Source organism: Panthera tigris, chromosome X, assembly GCF_018350195.1.
Source record: "Panthera tigris isolate Pti1 chromosome X, P.tigris_Pti1_mat1.1, whole genome shotgun sequence".
Classification (NCBI taxonomy): domain Eukaryota; kingdom Metazoa; phylum Chordata; class Mammalia; order Carnivora; family Felidae; genus Panthera; species Panthera tigris.
This window is the reverse complement of record NC_056677.1, coordinates 63,755,719-63,762,162: the sequence shown is the minus strand read 5'-3', so window position 1 is coordinate 63,762,162 and position 6,444 is coordinate 63,755,719.

The window sequence follows — 6,444 nt, the reverse complement described above, 5'->3', positions numbered from 1 at the left end:
TCTGAGGGGAATTCTTCCGTTTGGTCATTTTGGATAGTCCCTGGAGTGGTGAAGACCTGCAGGGCACTTCCCCTGTGCTGTGGTGTATAACTGGAGTTGGTGGGCGGGGCCGCAGTCCGACCTGATGTCTGCCCCCAGCCCACCTCTGGGGCCACAGTCAGACTGGTGTGTGCCTTCTCTTCCCCTCTCCTAGGGGCGGGATTCACTGTGGGGTGGCGTGGCCCATCTCGGCTACTTGCACACTGCCAGGCTTGTGTTGCTGGGGATCTGGTGTATTAGCTGGGGTGGGTAGGCAAGGTGCACGGGGGCTGGAGAGGCAGGCTTAGCTCACTTCTCCTTAGGTGATCCACTTCAGGAGGGGCCCTGTGGCAGCGGGAGGGAGTCAGATCCGCTGCCAGAGGTTTGGCTCCGCAGAAGCACAGAGTTGGGTGTTTGCGCGGAGCGAGCAAGTTCCCTGGCAGGAACTGGTTCCCTTTGGGATTTTGGCTGGGGGATGGGCGGGGGAGATGGCGCTGGCGAGCGCCTTTGTTCCCCACCAAGCTGAGCTCTGCCGTCCGTCCGGGGGCTCAGCAGCTCTCCCTCCCTTTGTCCTCCAGCCTTCCCGCTTTCTGAGCAGAGCTTTTAACTTATGACCTCCCAGACGCTAAGTCGCGCTTGCTGTCGGAACACAGTCTGTCCGGCCCCTCCGCTTTTGCCAGCCAGACTCGGGGGCTCCGCTTGGCCGGCGAGCCACCCCTCCGCCCCAGCTCCCTCCCGCCAGTCCGTGGAGCGCGCACCGCCTCGCCGCCCTTCCTACCCTCTTCCGTGGGCCTCTCGTCTGTGCTTGGCTCCGGAGACTCCGTTCTGCTAATCCTCTGGCGGTTTTCTGGGTTCTTTAGGCAGGTGTAGGTGGAATCTAAGTGATCAGCAGGACGCGCGGTGAGCCCAGCATCCTCCTACGCCGCCATCTTCCTGCAGGAAAGATACGGGTTTAGAGTCATTGTGATGTCTGTATGTTTTATGCTTGTAGCGTTGTCTCTGGTACTTAGTCTCACAGGATCCCCCTTAGGATCTCTTGTCGGGCTGGTTTCGTGGTGACAAATTCCTTCAGTTTTTGTTTGTTTGGGAAGACCTTTATCTCTCCTTCTATTCTAAATGACAGACTTGCTGGATAAAGGATTCTCGGCTGCATATTTTTTTCTGTTTAGCACACTGTAGATATCGTGCCAATCCTTTCTGGCCTGCCAAGTTTCAAAAGAGAGATCAGTCACGAGTCTCATAGGTCTCCCTTTATATGTGAGGGCATGTTTATCCCTTGCTGCTTTCAGAATTTTCTCTTTATCCTTGTATTTTGCCAGTTTCACTATGATATGTCGTGCAGAAGATCGATTCAAGTTACGTCTGAAGGGAGTTCTCTGTGCCTCTTGGATTTCAATGCCTTTTTCCTTCCCCAGTTCAGGGAAGTTCTCAGCTACTATTTCTTCAAGTACCCCTTCAGCACCTTTCCCTCTCTCTTCCTCCTCTGGGATACCAATTATGCGTAGATTATTTCTTTTTAGTGTATCACTTAGTTCTCTAATTTTCCCCTCATACTCCTGGATTTTTTTATCTCTCTTTCTCTCAGCTTCCTCTTTTTCCATAACTTTATCTTCTAGTTCACCTATTCTCTCTTCTGCCTCTTCAATCCGAGCCGTCGTGGTTTCCATTTTGTTTTGCATTTCGTTTAAAGCGTTTTTCAGCTCCTCGTGACTGTTCCTTAGTCCCTTGATCTCTGTAGCAAGAGATTCTCTGCTGTCCTCTATACTGTTTTCAAGCCCAGCGATTAATTTTATGACTATTATTCTAAATTCACTTTCTGTTATATTATTTAAATCCTTTTTGATCAGTTCATTGGCTGTTGTTATTTCCTGTAGATTCTTCTGAGGGGAATTCTTCCGTTTGGTCATTTTGGATAGTCCCTGGAGTGGTGAGGACCTGCAGGGCACTTCCCCTGTGCTGTGGTGTATAATTGGAGTTGATGGGTGGGGCCGCAGTCAGACCTGATGTCTGCCCCCAGCCCACCACTGGGGCCACAGTCAGACTGGTGTGTGCCTTCTCTTCCCCTCTCTTAGGGGCGGGATTCACTGTGGGGTGGCGTGGCCCATCTGGGATACTTGCACACTGCCAGGCTTGTGGTTCTGAGGATCTGGCCTATTAGCTGGGGTGGGTAGGCAAGGTGCACGGGGGCAGGAGGGGCAGGCTTAGCTCGCTTCTCCTTAGGTGATCCACTTCAGGAGGGGCCCTGTGGCAGCGGGAGGGAGTCAGATCCACTGCCAGAGGTTTGGCTCCGCAGAAGCACAGAGTTGGGTGTTTGCGAGGAGCCAGCAAGTTCCCTGGCAGGAACTGGTTCCCTTTGGGATTTTGGCTGGGGGGTGGGCGAGGTAGATGGCGCTGGCGAGCGCCTTTGTTCCCCGCCAAGCTGAGCTCTGTTGTCCGGGGGCTCAGCAACTCTCCCTCCCTTTGTCCTCCAGCCTTCCTGCTTTCGGAGCAGAGCTGTTAACTTATGACCTCCCAGACGCTAAGTCGCGCTTGCTGTCGGAACACACTCCGTCAGGCCCCTCCGCTTTTGCCAGCCAGACTCGGGGGGCTCTGCTTGGCCGGCAGGCTGCCTCTCAGCCCCGGCTCCCTCCCGCCAGTCTGTGGAGTGTACACCACCTCGCCGCCCTTCCTACCCTCTTCTGTGGGCCTCTCGTCTGCGCTTGGCTCCAGAGACTCCATTCTGCTAATCCTCTGGCGGTTTTCTGGGTTCTTTAGGCAGGTGTAGGTGGAATCTAAGTGATCAGCAGGACGTGCGGTGAGCCCAGCGTCCTCTTACACTGCCATCTTCCCAGCATTCCTGTTTTTGTTTATTTTGAGGGGAGTTCTCTGTGCCTTTGGACTTGAATTCCTATTTCCTTCTCCAGATTAGGGAAGTTCTCACCTATAATTTGTTGAAATACACCTTCTGGGGGCACCTGGGTGGTTCGTCGTTTAAGCCTCAGACTTTGGCTCAGGTCGTGATCTCACAGTTCGTGGGTTTAAGCCCCGCATCAGGCTCTGTGCTGACAGCTCAGAGCCTGGAGCCTGCTTCAAATTCTGTGCCTCCCTCTCTCTCTCTGCCCCTCCCCACTCACACCTTCTCTCACTCTGAAAAAATAAATAAAACATAACAAAATTTTTTTAAAGAAATACACCTTCTGTCCCTTCTTTTGCTCTTCATTTTCTGGGGCTTATACGATATGGATATTAGTGTGCTTTATAAAATCACTGATTTCCCTATGTCTATATTCATGATCTAATAGTTTTTTTCCCTCTCCTCTTCTGCTTCATTATTTTCCATAATTTTATCTTCTACATCACCTATTTGATCCTCTGCTTCTTCCATCCTCATTATAATTGTGTCCAGTCAATTTTGCATCTCAATTATAGCATTTTTTATTTCAGTCTGACTAGTCTATAGTCAGCAAAGCTTTCCATGGAGTCTTCTATACTTTTTTCAAGCCCAGATAATATTTTTATGACTGTTGTTCTATATTCTGGTTCAAATATATTATATCTGTTTTGAAAAAAAATCCCAGATATAGGGTCTTCTTGATCTTTCTTTTGGGGAGATTTCCTTCATCTTGTAATTTTGTCTAGGTTTCTGTCTTTTGTGTGTTATGAAATCTTGTTATGTTTCCTGCTCCTGAGTGTAATGCTATATTAATGAAGGGGTTATACACCATCCAGGGTCCGGCACTTCAGGAAGTGTTTCTGGTGTACGGTGTGTGCATTCTGCTGTTGTGATTTGGCTGCTCTTTCCCCTAGGTCATTCCTCTGCAGAGTTCCTCTTTGCTTGCAGTGGGGAGTGTTTGGACCTTTAACTAAGTGTGCTTTGATTTTTTTTTGTTAAAATAAGCCTGATTTTTTTGAAAGGCCTTATCCAACAAAAGAGAAACAGAAAAGGAACAGAAATCCACAGACAAGCAAAAAACTATAAGAATGATTCCAAAGAAAAAGAAAGCAAAAAAGAAGACAAATAAATAAAATTAAAAGGGAAAAAAAAGCCTGATCCAGAAAACTGAGAAAAGGAAATGAAAAAACAAATGATTAAAAAAAAATTCTGGTCTTGTTTCCACCAGAATGGAAGCTGATGCTTTGGGGCAGTCTGTCATCAGTAGACCTGGTGCATTCAGAGGGCCGGTGTTGGTCCTCTGAGGAAGAAGCCATCTGTGCTAGCTCACAATCAGACTTCTCCTTGTAAACGTGTCCCTGTAGGGCACAGAGAGGTGGGGTTTGATGTAAGTGGGTCCAGCGATGACTGGGGGCGCTGTGTTGCTCACTTAAGTGCAACCATCCAACACACTTTCTTACCATATAATTTGTGCATATTAAATATTAGTTCTCCCTCTTACAAAGTTGTGATAATTAAATAACAATGCGTTAAGAAACTCCAGAATGTTGTACAAATATTAATTGGTTGGTTAGGATACAACTATTAAATTAAATCAAAAGGCAAAATGTCAGTATTTCTATATCTGCAAATATGACAATATAACACTGAAAGCTAGTTACAATTAGGTCTGTATTTTAAAATAAAATGTGTTATAAGAAAGTAGGTATCATCTGACTGACAGCTCAAGCTGTTTCTGAATAGATTAACAAATTTTGAATTGATAATCCCATTTAAATTGTCTGATGGAATCATTAGGCAAAATATTCTTTGAATAAATTTCCCATGTTAGATTCTTTAAATTCACTTCAGAGTGGACTATAAAGATGAATAGAAACAATAAAAAGAGTCACAGCTACAATGAGACAATGCCAATATAACTCTCTGGACCAGCCACATATTCTTTTAGTGCCCCCTTTTCTTCCCTTGTCTGTAAATTCCTGCTTCTTTTGATCTCCAATTTACCAGAGATTGCAAATCTTACCCTTATTTTATTATGCTCAAATTTTATTCATTTACTTATTCATTTAACAAGCATTTAATGGGCACTATATTCCAAATAGTGGAGATGAAAAGACAAATAAAATTTAATTATTAATAAATAGACAAGGACTCTGCATGAGATTTCCAGTATAAAGCATTAGCAAATGAAAAGGTGCACAAGGCATAAAACCTACGGGTATTTCTAAAAAGAAAAAAAAAAACAAGTGCTCAGGCTGAATAATGCAGGAGAGTTAGAGGTTTTTTTATTTGTTTTAATATATATTTTTAAAAAAATCCAAACCTACAGAAAAATAGCAAAAATAGTACAATAAATTTAGTATGCCTTTCCCCAATATTAACACTTTGCTATATTTCCTTTATCATTCTCTTTCTCTTTTCCCTTCTCTGCAGTCTTTTCTGTTCTATTCTATTCTGTTTTCTTCTATTCTACTCTATTCTGTGATAGTGTATAGTATGATTGTTGTAATGGTTACTGAACTATTTGAAAGAATGTTACAGACATCATGATTCTTTATCCCTAAATACTTTACATTTACTTATTAAGAACAAGAATATTTTTTTTAGGAAATTTAACATTAAATAAATAATATTACTTAATATACAGTAAATTCCTTTGTAACAACTTTTTTTCCCATCAAAGACTTAATCCAAGATCCAGGATGATGCATTACTTCTGGTTAACATGAATAAAAATGAGACTCTTTAGTCACATTTAGTTTGAATAACTCCTTAGCCTTTCTTTGTTTTTGATGACATTGGCATTTTAAAAATATATAAGCCAGTTGTTTTGTAGAATGTTACTGAATTTTGTTTTCTCTGAATGTTTCCTCAAGATTGGATTCACTTTTGCAGAAGTGTCAGCAACTTTCTTGACATTTATGTAGGGAGAACCAGTCAGAAGAATGAAGCCTTATATAGATGAGATGAATAAAGAGGTAGAGAAAGAACCAACCCTGATGAGCCCCTTAATCCAGTATATCTAAAGTTGCAGCTCTGGACCTTCCAGATAGAGCTTTATGTAAACCATAATAACCTGGAGCCTGCAGTTATTTAGTCATAAGTAACTTGTTGTTGTAGTTGTTGGACAATACAAAATTGTTTATTAGTAGCTAAGTTAAATGTAACATATTATTTTATAAAAATAAAATTATAAAATACTAGATATACTATGATTGTATTCTTATATAAAGAAGAGGCATGTATATTGATACTTAGAAAAAATTCTAAAAGAATCCAAATGTTAATAGTGGTAAGATTATGTATGATATTTTATTTTCTCTGTACTTCTCTGTATATCTGAATTTTTAAAAATAATAGCGTTTATTTGATTTACTACTTTCTAATTTAATAATTATTTTTATTTTTGATATCATCAAGTTTACATTAAAACATTTTTTCTGTCAAAAAAAATGTAAACACCTTCATTTGGCATACAATATCCTATTGGATAATATTAAAAATAGATTGAGCTTCTCAATGCAAAGCAAAATGTTCACTTATATTCACTTTGA